At 35.8% G+C, this 15199-nt stretch overlaps 1 long non-coding RNA gene across 1 annotated transcript; it reads left to right on the top strand.

Moving 5' to 3' along the window:
• The first annotated feature begins 11227 nt into the window (after nt 1-11227).
• Nucleotides 11228-14891, top strand: LOC127854124 (uncharacterized). Its single transcript, XR_008036930.1, has 3 exons — nt 11228-11835; nt 12128-12320; nt 14838-14891. It is a non-coding gene; the product is annotated as an uncharacterized LOC127854124 (long non-coding RNA).
• The last annotated feature ends 308 nt before the right edge of the window (nt 14892-15199 follow it).

Raw genomic sequence — 15199 nt, 5'->3', positions numbered from 1 at the left:
GTTTGTTCCACCATCCTCAAGATCCTTTCATCTTCGATAGAGTTTGTGATAAGTGTTTGGACCTGCGGAATACTGTGAACCTCTAGCAGGATATATGCTTCAACTCATGGACTATCTCTTTTTATGCACAAATGTGTTTATGGGTTTTAATTTTGATGTTCTTACCTGTTTTGTGAATTTCCATCATCTATATTATTGTTTAAGAACAGAGAGTAACAGAGGCAGCATTTTGACACAGAGGCGACCGATATGCATCTACACCGTGCTATTATTTATGTATGTATAATTATAGAACATTAGACGTGATGCTTTTGAGGAAATATATTACAATTGAACCCCTTGATGATCCGCACCCAGAAGCTGAACCCCTAATGCTCAGATAGCCGTGCTAGCCAGCACGTACTTTTGACCTTGTAACATAGAGCTTTACAAAATCACGCTGTCGTCACGAACATGTAATGTAAATAACACACCGTAAAAGCCCACTTTGAATGTTGTAAGAACTTAGGGTCCTACCCTTTCTTCAAAAAAGTTGTATTGCTATGTATATTTTGTAGTTTTTTATTATTTTGGAAATAAAATATGTTTCTCAAGTCCCAAATTTAGATTGTGTAAATGTGAGCTATTTATGTCGTTATGAAAGAAAAGCTTATTGAGGTTTTTATACCTTATTATCTGGCAAGCAAGATTAAACTATAAAAATATATACAATCTTTTATTTTATAGGTGTGTGATAGATTACGGCTATTGTTTACGTAAACAATCGTTTACTATACTTTTGAGTTTTGACTAATTAACTTTGATACAGCCAGCATATTAAGCATACTGTGGTAAATAGTTAAGTGGTGTGTAACCCAGAACTGTGAGGTGTAGTACATTTGATGATGAAAGCAAAACATTTGTGCAGTCGTTTCAGTTGTCTCTAGAAGTTCTCAGCGTTAGGATCTCGTATCTTCAAGTATTCTGGTTAAGAACGGTGCGTCCAGCCTTCCAGCTTGGTACATGTATTAAATGTAAGAACTTTAATACTTTTGCCGCTTGTAACTCAAATGACATGAATTTAAATAGTCGCTGCGTCTGCAAAAATATGAAAACAAGGTGACCTACGAGCAGTTTATCAAACGAGTTCAAAATATGTGGAATCAGTCAAACAAGTGCAAGTTTCTACCAATAAGTTATATTGGGACTTCCATTTTTATTGACAGGACCCCTGAAAATTATTTACTGAAGAGTCCTAGGGACCCTTAAATTTGACATGATTGTAAAACCCTGATTACTTATTTTAGCTCCATCATTTTTCCAAAGTTTTTACAGGATGGTCATGGAAAAGTTAGCCTCACAGACATGTCAAGGAGAAGGATCGCCAGTGGGATAAAGACTACCAAACTTACGAGGAATTGAAGGTTTCAGCTTGCCACCAGTGCATAGAGCAGGGAGGAAATGTCGAGGATGCCAAGCTATGGATGGGCTTTTTTCACTTACAGTGGGGTACATTCAGGTAAATTTTTTCAAAGCATTTGATTCACAGGTAAACAGTCAGAAATTGAATGGGTATAAATCACATTGAGATCATTCTTCTGTTTTGTTTTATAACTTTTCGGTGCTCTCTTAGAATATTATACATTCCTTAATCTTTGAAATATTTAATTGTCACAATAATTGGCTCATTTTATACGGCGGAAGTTAACACAAATGCAGTTGTTGACAAGTCTGGCCAGTTAAAATGCGAGTTTAGATTTCATTATTTGGAATTTTTTACGATGAAACTAAATGAAAAAACAAAAAGCGAGCTTGTAAGTTTTTGTTTTTTCGTTCAGCATAGTGAACTTATCGTGTAAGTACCTGTTATCGAACAGCTATGTTTTGGTTCTGTATGCACATGCGCAAAAGTGCATGACATCACATTGATAAACAAATGGTCGCACATTAAGTCCATGACCTACTTGCCTACTTAGCTTCAAACAAATGCGCCAAAAACAGGTAAAAGGAATGCATTTATTGTTATTTACACTGTTTTGTGTGTTTTTTGCTGTAACTTTTTGAATGCATTTATCAAAACATGCATTTACACACCAAAAAGCATATTTCTGTTTGCAATTTTGATTGCAGCAGACGCAGATTATTTCGCCGAGTCCGGGTCATGTGATAGTCATGTGACTTTGTTTATACTGGAGTAGTGTTTGCACTGTTTATGAAGTGTCGGGTAATAGGTCATGTTTACATCGGCCGCCATTTTGTTTTGTCTGCTAGAGGTGACAATAATCAGCGAATCATTGTTATGAATTCTTGAAGGTAGTTTGCTGGAAAACTTTACAGATAAATCATTCAATGATTGAACTGTTAGTCATTTGTTAAAACAAAATGTTTTTTTATCATTTTAAGTGTTTCAATTTTAAGGCAATTTAACGTAATTTCTTAGGTGTTCGATAACTGGTTTGTCCACCATACTATCATTCTTTTATTATAAGGTTTAATTTGTTATCCCCACGCTTTTTGAAAAAAAGGTGGGGATATTGTGGTGATCTCCGCCGTCCGTCCGTCTGTCCGTCCGTCCTGGCCACTATCTCCTCCTACACTAAAAGCACTAGAACCTTGAAATTTACACACATGGTAGCTATGAGCATATGTGCGACCCTGCACTATTTGGAATTTTGATCTGACCCCTGGGTCAAAAGTTATAGGGGTTGGGGTGGGGCCGCGTCAGAAATTATCACTCATTTTTTTAGGTTATTTTACATTTACTTCTTTATTTCTACACCGATTCACTTCAAATTGATACTGGACCTCACCTATGACAATACGGTCAATCTCAACCATGCATGGCCCCATTCCCAACCCTGGGGCGCCCCGCCCACATAGGCCACACCCACCAAAAATTTCCATTTACTATAATTTTTTCATTTCTACACGGATTCACTTCAAATTGATACTGAACTTTTGTTATGACATTAGGGTCAATCTCAACTATGCATGGCCCCATAACCAACCCTGGGGCCCCGCCCACATAGACCACACCCACCCAAAATTGCCTTTACTATAATTTCTTCATTTCTACACGGATTCACTTCAAATTGATACTGAACTTCTCTTATGACATTAGGGTCAATCTCAACTATGCATGGCCCCATAACCAACCCTGGGGCCCCGCCCACATAGACCACACCCACCCAAAATTGCCTTTACTATAATTTCTTCATTTCTACACCGATTCACTTCAAATTGATATTGAACTTCTCTTATGACAATACAGTCAATCTCAACTATGCATGGCCCCATTACCAACCCTGGGGCGCCCCGCCCACATAGACCACACCCACCCAAAATTGCCTTTTACTATGATTTCTTCATTTCTACACCGATTCACTTCAAATTGATACTGAACCTCTCTTATGACAATACGGTCAATCTCAACTATGCATGGCACAATTACCAACCCTGGGGCGCCCTGCCCACATATGTCACACCCACCCAAAATTGCCTTTTACTATAACTTCTTCATTTCTACACCAATTCACTTCTAATTGATGATGAACTTCTCTTATGACAATACGGTCAATCTCAGCTATGCATGGCCCCATTACCAACCCTGGGGCACACCTAGGTCAAACATTCGGCGTGGGGATACGCGTCGGCCTCTGCCGCGCCATTTCTAGTTTATATTAAATCTGTATTTATCGAAAGCGTTCAATTTACAGTTCACATGTCTGCATTAAACAATGCCGCATTATAGATGTCTACCGGGGGACAGTCAACTTGGTAACTAGGTGGCTCTAATTGACTGGTTAGAGCCTTAGTAGGAAAACACACACTTAAGTCAGGAAAATGACCCTCCTTATTACACATACACAAATGAATTAACTGTCTAATATTATACTATACCACAAAACACTAAGATGTATACATTTGTCCTTCTCGATATATGTCTGAATGTCAGTTTGATGTGCAAATACCTGTCTGTTATCATGAAAACAATAATATTAGCCGTTGACCTTTTTTTGCTTAATCTTTCAGTTCAGAGTGGAATGCGCATCAAGGAGTCAAGCTATTCAAAAGATGCCATATGTGGTAAGATGATTGTGTTTTGTTTGTTCCACTGTATATTAACATTTTATATTATAAATCTAGGTTTCTGTATTCCCATGTATCTGTTGGTAACATGATTTTAAACAGGGGCTTCTGATATCGAACCGAGGCTTTTACAACATTAAATTAAGCTAAACACTATAAGATTATTTTTGTGTCCCCCACCACTATAGTGGGGGGCATATGGTTTTTGCCCTGTCTGTCTGTTGGCCTGTCGGTTTGCTCCAACTTTAACATTTTGCCATAACTTTTGCAATATTGAAGATAGCAACTTGATATTTGGAAGGAATGCGTATCTCATGGAGCTGCACATTTTGAGTGGTGAAAGGTCATGGTCATCATTTAAGGTCAAATGTAAAATATATAGCTTCAAAGCGGCGCAAAAGGGGACATAGCGTTTCAAACAAACACATTTCATGTTTGCATTTAGGATATCTTGTACTTTAAAATTTAAACTCATCAATACTTTGGTGAGAAGGTGGAAATTGCTTGTTTTATTATTGTTTATCACATGCTTTTCAATTGAAGTTATATGAAAAACACAAAAATGCTACAATCGTCAAAATGGACACTTCAATGCTCGGAAATTGCAAGGAATAATTAAATTTGTCGGGTTCAATTCGAGACATTGGCCATTTTTGGTAAGCAGAAGTTTTTCAAGGCAAATTGAATGTAAATTTGTAAAAAAGGTTATTTAAAAAATAAACTTGTGCATACAATATAACCTACAGAATATTATTATCCCCCGCCAGAGGCGGAGGGATATTGTTTTGGCGTTGTCCGTCCGTCCGGCACTTTTGTGTCCGGAGCCATATCTTGGAAGTGCTTCGGCGGATTTCATTGAAACTACGTATGAGTATATATATGCATAAGAGGATGATGCACGCAAAATGGCATTGTACACCATCTGTTAAAAACAGACTTATGGCCCTTTGTATCTTGAAAAAATGCTTTTTACTATAGGCATTTTTGTGTCCAGAGCCATATCTTGGAAGCGCTTTGGCGGATTTCTTTGAAACTTGGTATGAAATAAATTGTGAAGGCTTAAGAACCTTCCTTTGTCTTAGTTTTGTGTTATTGGCCTCCGTCCGTCCATCTATCATTATGTTCATCCGTCCAATTTGCACCCATCCTCAAACAAAGCATATGTTGCGGGGGATACCTTGGGCCTTTCAGGCTCTCTTGTTATTTTTTATAGAGAATCAGAATATTAGGTTAAAAATTATTTCAATTTAAAAAAAAATCTCTTATCTAACTAAATGCAAGCTTTAACATACATATTCTGACAGATTATCTTACAATTTTTATGACCCCGAAGGAGAGCATATAGTGATCGCACTGTCAGTCTGTCCGTCACACTTTTCATTTAAGTTTCGAAAATAAAATGCTTATAACTTCTTTGTCGCTTCAAATGTAAGATTCACATTTGGTATGCATGTGCATCTGGACAAGGCATTTCCATACACACACAATTTTTGGAATTCAACTTAGGGAACGCGTTCAGGTTTTGAAATTTGTGTTTAGGTTTCAAAAAATGCTCATAACTCATTATCGGGAGCATATGTCATCCTATGGAGGCAAATATTGTTGTCAATGTTTCAACAGACTTTGCAAACAAATACCGTTAGAGCTATCCAGGTTTGCTATTTGCTAAAAAGAAATACGCCCCGAGCCACCAAATAGTTTAACTTGTATTGCATATTTTCATTTTGTCATTTATGTCGCTGAGCTTATGCTTTCAAATAGGACCAATCACAAAATTAATGGGCATTGATTTAGTACAGTAAAGGATTAAATAAGTATAATCTGAATCATGTGTAAAGCTTTATGTATTTTTATTGTTTCTTCGGTGAAATTGAAATGGGCAATGCATCTGCTGAGGAACTGTTGGTTTGTTTGTAAAACTTTGAAGACATCATTAAAGGTAAATATGCTTTTTAATCAAATTATCATGAGTATATTGTTGTTGGCGTGTCTGTCTGTTATTTTATGTGTATGTCTGTTATTGTATCTGCTTGTCCCAAAAATTTAACCTTGCTCATAATTTTGGCAATATAGAAGATAGCAACAAAATTAATCCAAGAAACACCTGAGTGAAGTTTCATTGAAATAGATTTAGTGCTAAGAGTGGTTGCTGTGACCTTCATTACCTTGTAAATTATCCAAAGAACTTAATCCAAGGAACATCTGTGTGAAGTGTTATTCAAATAGATCTAGTGCTTAGTGCGTTAACTGTGACCTTCATGACCGTTTAAAACCATCTCAGTACAAGGCAGAAGTAATCCAAGGATATAGAAACCGAGCGAAATGGATGGAAAGGACTCGAACAAACATTTAGAATGGCAGGGAGCCATATATTTCTTGGTTTAAGGTGCACCTTAAAACCTATTGGTGGCATCTTTTACTGGAGAAATGTGTCTTACCTGTAAAACAGTCATAAAAGGACGAGCATAATTATGCTTCATAATCATAATAAATATCAACAGTTTCTGAAAATCATGAAGGAAAAAAGGATTAACATTTTGGAAGTAAAGGATGTTTGGAAATTTCCGAAAGCAATGTATTTCTTGGATATTTATGGACAGAAAGGAATGAGGGAAAGCCACATATTTTTTGGTTATAGGGTACTGATTTATTTCAATTGTTGGTAGCTTTGACTGGAGAAATGTGGTTTATCTCTTACATCAACATGAAAGAATGGAAAAGCTGTCTATCAAACAAAGGAGATAGCTCTAGTAAGGGGTGTGGAGTATTTCAAATAACTTTCTGAATTTTAATCAAAACACCATGTATTTTCTCCTCAGAATTGTATAAATGTGCTATTCTAATGAGTACCAACAACCTTGAGTTTAGTGAACGATTATCAAATCATTGATTTGTAAGTAATGCATTACAAAGGAAGGATGAGAAGGATTGATCAATTACATAGGAAAGACTTCAAAGGAAGGATTTTTTTTATGGAAAACAAAGGATGACCTTTGGAAGGACCACTAACATTCATCTGGATGGAAGCACATGAAAGGAACACTTTAGATGGCTGGATTGAAAACAAATTGAAATATTTTGTAAGTCTTTGGTGCCATGGATGTCTTGCGTTTTTAATTTTGCGTCATCAACAGCAGTCAGACAGAAAGTAAGAAGGAAAGGGAGGATTTTTTTTATACATCATTAAATCATGTCACTAGATCTAGAACTTCAAGGAAATTTGTATTTTTCAACTCTTAGGTTGTTTTTTTGAGTTTCTTGAATTCAAAGAGACTGCGAAAAAAATTAAAATGAAAAGTCAAAATATATTCAGTATAAATTGCTTTGAGTAGAAATCATAGTGGGATAATGAGAAATTACTCAGTTTGAGGAATGATTCCTTTTCCCACATTAACTGTTAAAATCTTGTTATTGTTTGGTAAAGGGTTGAGGAAAGATTAATACATGTAAATAGTATGAAAAACTATCATTCTTAATTATTACATGTTTTTTTCTTTTCTTAAAATGATTGCAAATTCTACAAAATTGGTTATAAAGTAAGATCTTAGCAGATGTAAATGTTCATAATTTTTATAGATCCTATGTTGTTAGAATTCATATTGATTTTGTATCGAAAACATTATAATGAGTAACCACTATGTAGAGTTTTGATAAGATTTAATGATAAAGTTTACATAGGATATACCATTTTAGCCTCTTGTTCATGTTTTTGCTCCCTCCCTCCCTCTCTCTCTCTTTCACATTTTAGACTCTTGTTCATGTTCTTGCTCCCTCCCTCCCTCTCTCTCTCTCTCTCTCTCTCTTTCTCCCTCCCTCCCTCCCCCTCTCCCCCTCTCTCTCTTTTCCAATCACAGTTGCCCCATACAGTCTTGTGGGCTATGGCCTGGCGTCTCAACCTAACTTATAATACTGTATTTCAACATCCAATCATATTGCAAGAATCATAGTGTCAAACTATGTTTCAAACTATGATTTGACCAATGAGAACTCTCCTTTTATCCAGCTGATTCCATTCGCATTACTATTCCGCCATCTTGAAATCAGCTTGCTGATCATGATAACGACATTGTCATCTTTGTAAAACATTATTTACACATTTGCATATTACAATTATTTAGTTAATTATATTGTGAATTCAGCACAGTCCATATTGTAGGTAAGTGAGTTTGAGCTGCATTTCTGCGTTAGATTTGCGATATGTACTCAACTTGGACTCGTAATTTTTCTGTCAATTGTTTTCAATAAATGCGTTATTACTCGGTGTGGAATGTTAAGAATATGAAAGCATTCTGTCAAAGGTTTCCTTAGTTTACTTAATTTTGTATAGATTGTTTAGCATTATAGTGGTTGTTGTCCTGTTTTAAAACCACTTCCGCCTAAACGTAAACAATAGCAAAGCCATTCAATTATTGCCCATGAAAAAAACAACAATTTTTAATGCATGCACATTTATACTCGCATAGGTAATCATGTCCAATAGACGAGTTAATTGTTATTGTTTACATTCGGGATTTTTCGCGCATGCGCACTGACTGGTTGGCAAAAACACTGGTTACAGTAACGTAAAACATGTATAAAGGGCTTTTGTTTAGTCAATTAAACGATAAAAAATCCGAAATAAACATTACAACTCTTATACAATAGTGCAAATATATCATATTTAGTACCAATAAATAAATGTATCATCATATGTATAATTTCCTCTTTATAAAAATACAAATTAGTTATTAGCATCAGAGTAAACGTGGTCGGAAGACTAAATACTGACAATACCACACAACAAAACAATAAATTAGCCGTATTCTTTTTATAGTAAGACTTTAAAAAATGATATTTAAAAACTTATAAAACATATATTAATTTGATTATAACTATAAACGGTGTGGATATTTTTATTGCTCATCAGCGATCGAAAGTGTATTATAAGAGGCGCATTTGATCAATTATAAAACAAAGCCATTAAAAACGGAATACATTACAATCGTTAAATGTTGTGGTAATTTTCTTTTCCATAGAATGAATTTTCGTTTCGTTTCCATTGAATTACAATATTAATAAATTTTAATATACAAATGAAAATAAAACCTGCATCTTGTACAAATTGAACTGTCTTTGCATGTATATTGAAATCTCTTAACAAGTAATAAGGAGTGATACATTTAACAATCTAGCATTTTATGATAAATATATATATTAATTTAATTTATTTTACACAAATATTGTTTATCCATTGTGATTGCTTGGTTTCATGATGGTGTTACGTGCAATGCAAGAACGTACAATCTTTACACTAAATTGACGAGTTTACATTTGCCGGTACCCGCGGTAAATACATCAATTGTGTAGCAGTAATATTGAACAATATTTTAAATTTAAAGTTATAAAGCACTGTATTATTATGATTAAACTGGCTTACATATAAATACGCATGTTCTTGTTAATCCGTTTCAGACAAATATCTTCTTTTTTTAATATGTTAAATTATTTATTAAAGCAAATGTTACGTATTTTGGCTTTAATATTTGGCTTGCTCAATATGACTGCTCAATATGCCAAGAAATGGCATGGAGGTATCATAAAGTCTGCCACATGTGGTCTATGCAGGGACCCAATTAAAGTATTGGTCACTATGTTTATGACACCGGCATGTTTTCTGTGTAATTGTCTGGGCAGTCTCCGATCATAACGAGATAATAGTGTCAAAATTGGTGTGCACAATTAAATAAAACAATGAGATTTATTAATTTATTTGTTGTGTAACAAGGTAAGTCTGTACAGATATATTAAGATTAAAATCAGTTACTATATGTTGCGTACAAAAAGCGATCTATTTGATGTTTGTTTTCATCCTTATTTGTGTTTTTTCATTAAATTTAATTTATTCTAAAAGAATTTCCATTTTTGAAATTTTGTATCTAAAATGGACGTGAAGATGCGTTTAGTAGAGATTTTTGTGGTAACCACATAACGAGCTCGTAGATAGTGTACTTTCCACTCCATAGCTCGTTTTTAGTAAACACAAATAATAACAACAATATAATCGTTCCAAAAATGAATTTCCACGCATGCTTATGTTTTATTCAGACATAAATAGTAAAATTATATTTGATACAGTTCATGAGTATCAATAAAAACGATGATAATGTCAACCTTCTCTATATGCGCTTATAAGAATTCCACCTCTTTTTGCCAACCAGTGGGCGGAGTCTAAACTTTGCAGGTGCGTGTGACGTCACGCGTTAACTCGTCTATAGTTACATGTATTTTGTCATTGATCCGTTATGATGCCAGACTGTAATTGTTTTTTATATTGTCTTTCACTGTTCCTTTTCACAGTGAAGATGCATATTGGTGGCCTCTCTGACGCAATGCTGCCTCTCTGATAAGTTTTAATTAATTTATTTCGTGATAAATGTATTCATTTAATCATTGGCATGCTTAAAGTACACCATTCCCATTGTTGCGAGGAACGGCTATATGGCCTTGAATGTAATGTATTAATGAAGAGTGTTCCCATACCAGTGTCAATCGACAACTAGTAGGCTTCCCGTGCCAGAAAAGTGAGCTGATCAAGAGGCTTAACGTGCCACAACAGAAGCGAAAAAAGGCATGTTTTAATAAAATTGATGAGAATTACTATATAGCGTTCATTGAACGTAAGGATTTGATCATAAAGATGATATCAATGACATTAGATATTTGACATATTAGAGAAAATCTATGTTAAAAAGTCATTAAAGTGGAATGACAGCACGTTTGTTCCACCATCCTCAAGATCCTTTCATCTTCGATAGAGTTTGTGATAAGTGTTTGGACCTGCGGAATACTGTGAACCTCTAGCAGGATATATGCTTCAACTCATGGACTATCTCTTTTTATGCACAAATGTGTTTATGGGTTTTAATTTTGATGTTCTTACCTGTTTTGTGAATTTCCATCATCTATATTATTGTTTAAGAACAGAGAGTAACAGAGGCAGCATTTTGACACAGAGGCGACCGATATGCATCTACACCGTGCTATTATTTATGTATGTATAATTATAGAACATTAGACGTGATGCTTTTGAGGAAATATATTACAATTGAACCCCTTGATGATCCGCACCCAGAAGCTGAACCCCTAATGCTCAGATAGCCGTGCTAGCCAGCACGTACTTTTGACCTTGTAACATAGAGCTTTACAAAATCACGCTGTCGTCACGAACATGTAATGTAAATAACACACCGTAAAAGCCCACTTTGAATGTTGTAAGAACTTAGGGTCCTACCCTTTCTTCAAAAAAGTTGTATTGCTATGTATATTTTGTAGTTTTTTATTATTTTGGAAATAAAATATGTTTCTCAAGTCCCAAATTTAGATTGTGTAAATGTGAGCTATTTATGTCGTTATGAAAGAAAAGCTTATTGAGGTTTTTATACCTTATTATCTGGCAAGCAAGATTAAACTATAAAAATATATACAATCTTTTATTTTATAGGTGTGTGATAGATTACGGCTATTGTTTACGTAAACAATCGTTTACTATACTTTTGAGTTTTGACTAATTAACTTTGATACAGCCAGCATATTAAGCATACTGTGGTAAATAGTTAAGTGGTGTGTAACCCAGAACTGTGAGGTGTAGTACATTTGATGATGAAAGCAAAACATTTGTGCAGTCGTTTCAGTTGTCTCTAGAAGTTCTCAGCGTTAGGATCTCGTATCTTCAAGTATTCTGGTTAAGAACGGTGCGTCCAGCCTTCCAGCTTGGTACATGTATTAAATGTAAGAACTTTAATACTTTTGCCGCTTGTAACTCAAATGACATGAATTTAAATAGTCGCTGCGTCTGCAAAAATATGAAAACAAGGTGACCTACGAGCAGTTTATCAAACGAGTTCAAAATATGTGGAATCAGTCAAACAAGTGCAAGTTTCTACCAATAAGTTATATTGGGACTTCCATTTTTATTGACAGGACCCCTGAAAATTATTTACTGAAGAGTCCTAGGGACCCTTAAATTTGACATGATTGTAAAACCCTGATTACTTATTTTAGCTCCATCATTTTTCCAAAGTTTTTACAGGATGGTCATGGAAAAGTTAGCCTCACAGACATGTCAAGGAGAAGGATCGCCAGTGGGATAAAGACTACCAAACTTACGAGGAATTGAAGGTTTCAGCTTGCCACCAGTGCATAGAGCAGGGAGGAAATGTCGAGGATGCCAAGCTATGGATGGGCTTTTTTCACTTACAGTGGGGTACATTCAGGTAAATTTTTTCAAAGCATTTGATTCACAGGTAAACAGTCAGAAATTGAATGGGTATAAATCACATTGAGATCGTTCTTCTGTTTTGTTTTATAACTTTTCGGTGCTCTCTTAGAATATTATACATTCCTTAATCTTTGAAATATTTAATTGTCACAATAATTGGCTCATTTTATACGGCGGAAGTTAACACAAATGCAGTTGTTGACAAGTCTGGCCAGTTAAAATGCGAGTTTAGATTTCATTATTTGGAATTTTTTACGATGAAACTAAATGAAAAAACAAAAAGCGAGCTTGTAAGTTTTTGTTTTTTCGTTCAGCATAGTGAACTTATCGTGTAAGTACCTGTTATCGAACAGCTATGTTTTGGTTCTGTATGCACATGCGCAAAAGTGCATGACATCACATTGATTAACAAATGGTCGCACATTAAGTCCATGACCTACTTGCCTACTTAGCTTCAAACAAATGCGCCAAAAACAGGTAAAAGGAATGCATTTATTGTTATTTACACTGTTTTGTGTGTTTTTTGCTGTAACTTTTTGAATGCATTTATCAAAACATGCATTTACACACCAAAAAGCATATTTCTGTTTGCAATTTTGATTGCAGCAGACGCAGATTATTTCGCCGAGTCCGGGTCATGTGATAGTCATGTGACTTTGTTTATACTGGAGTAGTGTTTGCACTGTTTATGAAGTGTCGGGTAATAGGTCATGTTTACATCGGCCGCCATTTTGTTTTGTCTGCTAGAGGTGACAATAATCAGCGAATCATTGTTATGAATTCTTGAAGGTAGTTTGCTGGAAAACTTTACAGATAAATCATTCAATGATTGAACTGTTAGTCATTTGTTAAAACAAAATGTTTTTTTATCATTTTAAGTGTTTCAATTTTAAGGCAATTTAACGTAATTTCTTAGGTGTTCGATAACTGGTTTGTCCACCATACTATCATTCTTTTATTATAAGGTTTAATTTGTTATCCCCACGCTTTTTGAAAAAAAGGTGGGGATATTGTGGTGATCTCCGCTGTCCGTCCGTCCGTCTGTCCGTCCGTCCTGGCCACTATCTCCTCCTACACTAAAAGCACTAGAACCTTGAAATTTACACACATGGTAGCTATGAGCATATGTGCGACCCTGCACTATTTGGAATTTTGATCTGACCCCTGGGTCAAAAGTTATAGGGGTTGGGGTGGGGCAGCGTCAGAAATTATCACTCATTTTTTTAGGTTATTTTACATTTACTTCTTTATTTCTACACCGATTCACTTCAAATTGATACTGGACCTCACCTATGACAATACGGTCAATCTCAACCATGCATGGCCCCATTCCCAACCCTGGGGCGCCCCGCCCACATAGGCCACACCCACCAAAAATTTCCATTTACTATAATTTTTTCATTTCTACACGGATTCACTTCAAATTGATACTGAACTTTTGTTATGACATTAGGGTCAATCTCAACTATGCATGGCCCCATAACCAACCCTGGGGCCCCGCCCACATAGACCACACCCACCCAAAATTGCCTTTACTATAATTTCTTCATTTCTACACGGATTCACTTCAAATTGATACTGAACTTCTCTTATGACATTAGGGTCAATCTCAACTATGCATGGCCCCATAACCAACCCTGGGGCCCCGCCCACATAGACCACACCCACCCAAAATTGCCTTTACTATAATTTCTTCATTTCTACACCGATTCACTTCAAATTGATATTGAACTTCTCTTATGACAATACAGTCAATCTCAACTATGCATGGCCCCATTACCAACCCTGGGGCGCCCCGCCCACATAGACCACACCCACCCAAAATTGCCTTTTACTATGATTTCTTCATTTCTACACCGATTCACTTCAAATTGATACTGAACCTCTCTTATGACAATACGGTCAATCTCAACTATGCATGGCACAATTACCAACCCTGGGGCGCCCTGCCCACATATGTCACACCCACCCAAAATTGCCTTTTACTATAACTTCTTCATTTCTACACCAATTCACTTCTAATTGATGATGAACTTCTCTTATGACAATACGGTCAATCTCAGCTATGCATGGCCCCATTACCAACCCTGGGGCACACCTAGGTCAAACATTCGGCGTGGGGATACGCGTCGGCCTCTGCCGCGCCATTTCTAGTTTATATTAAATCTGTATTTATCGAAAGCGTTCAATTTACAGTTCACATGTCTGCATTAAACAATGCCGCATTATAGATGTCTACCGGGGGACAGTCAACTTGGTAACTAGGTGGCTCTAATTGACTGGTTAGAGCCTTAGTAGGAAAACACACACTTAAGTCAGGAAAATGACCCTCCTTATTACACATACACAAATGAATTAACTGTCTAATATTATACTATACCACAAAACACTAAGATGTATACATTTGTCCTTCTCGATATATGTCTGAATGTCAGTTTGATGTGCAAATACCTGTCTGTTATCATGAAAACAATAATATTAGCCGTTGACCTTTTTTTGCTTAATCTTTCAGTTCAGAGTGGAATGCGCATCAAGGAGTCAAGCTATTCAAAAGATGCCATATGTGGTAAGATGATTGTGTTTTGTTTGTTCCACTGTATATTAACATTTTATATTATAAATCTAGGTTTCTGTATTCCCATGTATCTGTTGGTAACATGATTTTAAACAGGGGCTTCTGATATCGAACCGAGGCTTTTACAACATTAAATTAAGCTAAACACTATAAGATTATTTTTGTGTCCCCCACCACTATAGTGGGGGGCATATGGTTTTTGCCCTGTCTGTCTGTTGGCCTGTCGGTTTGCTCCAACTTTAACATTTTGCCATAACTTTTGCAATATTGAAGATAGCAACTTGATATTTGGAAGGAAT

This window comes from Dreissena polymorpha, chromosome 12 (assembly GCF_020536995.1).
Source record: "Dreissena polymorpha isolate Duluth1 chromosome 12, UMN_Dpol_1.0, whole genome shotgun sequence".
Taxonomy (NCBI): domain Eukaryota; kingdom Metazoa; phylum Mollusca; class Bivalvia; order Myida; family Dreissenidae; genus Dreissena; species Dreissena polymorpha.
The sequence above is the reverse complement of the archived record's forward strand: the minus strand, read 5'-3'. Positions and strand labels throughout refer to the sequence as shown.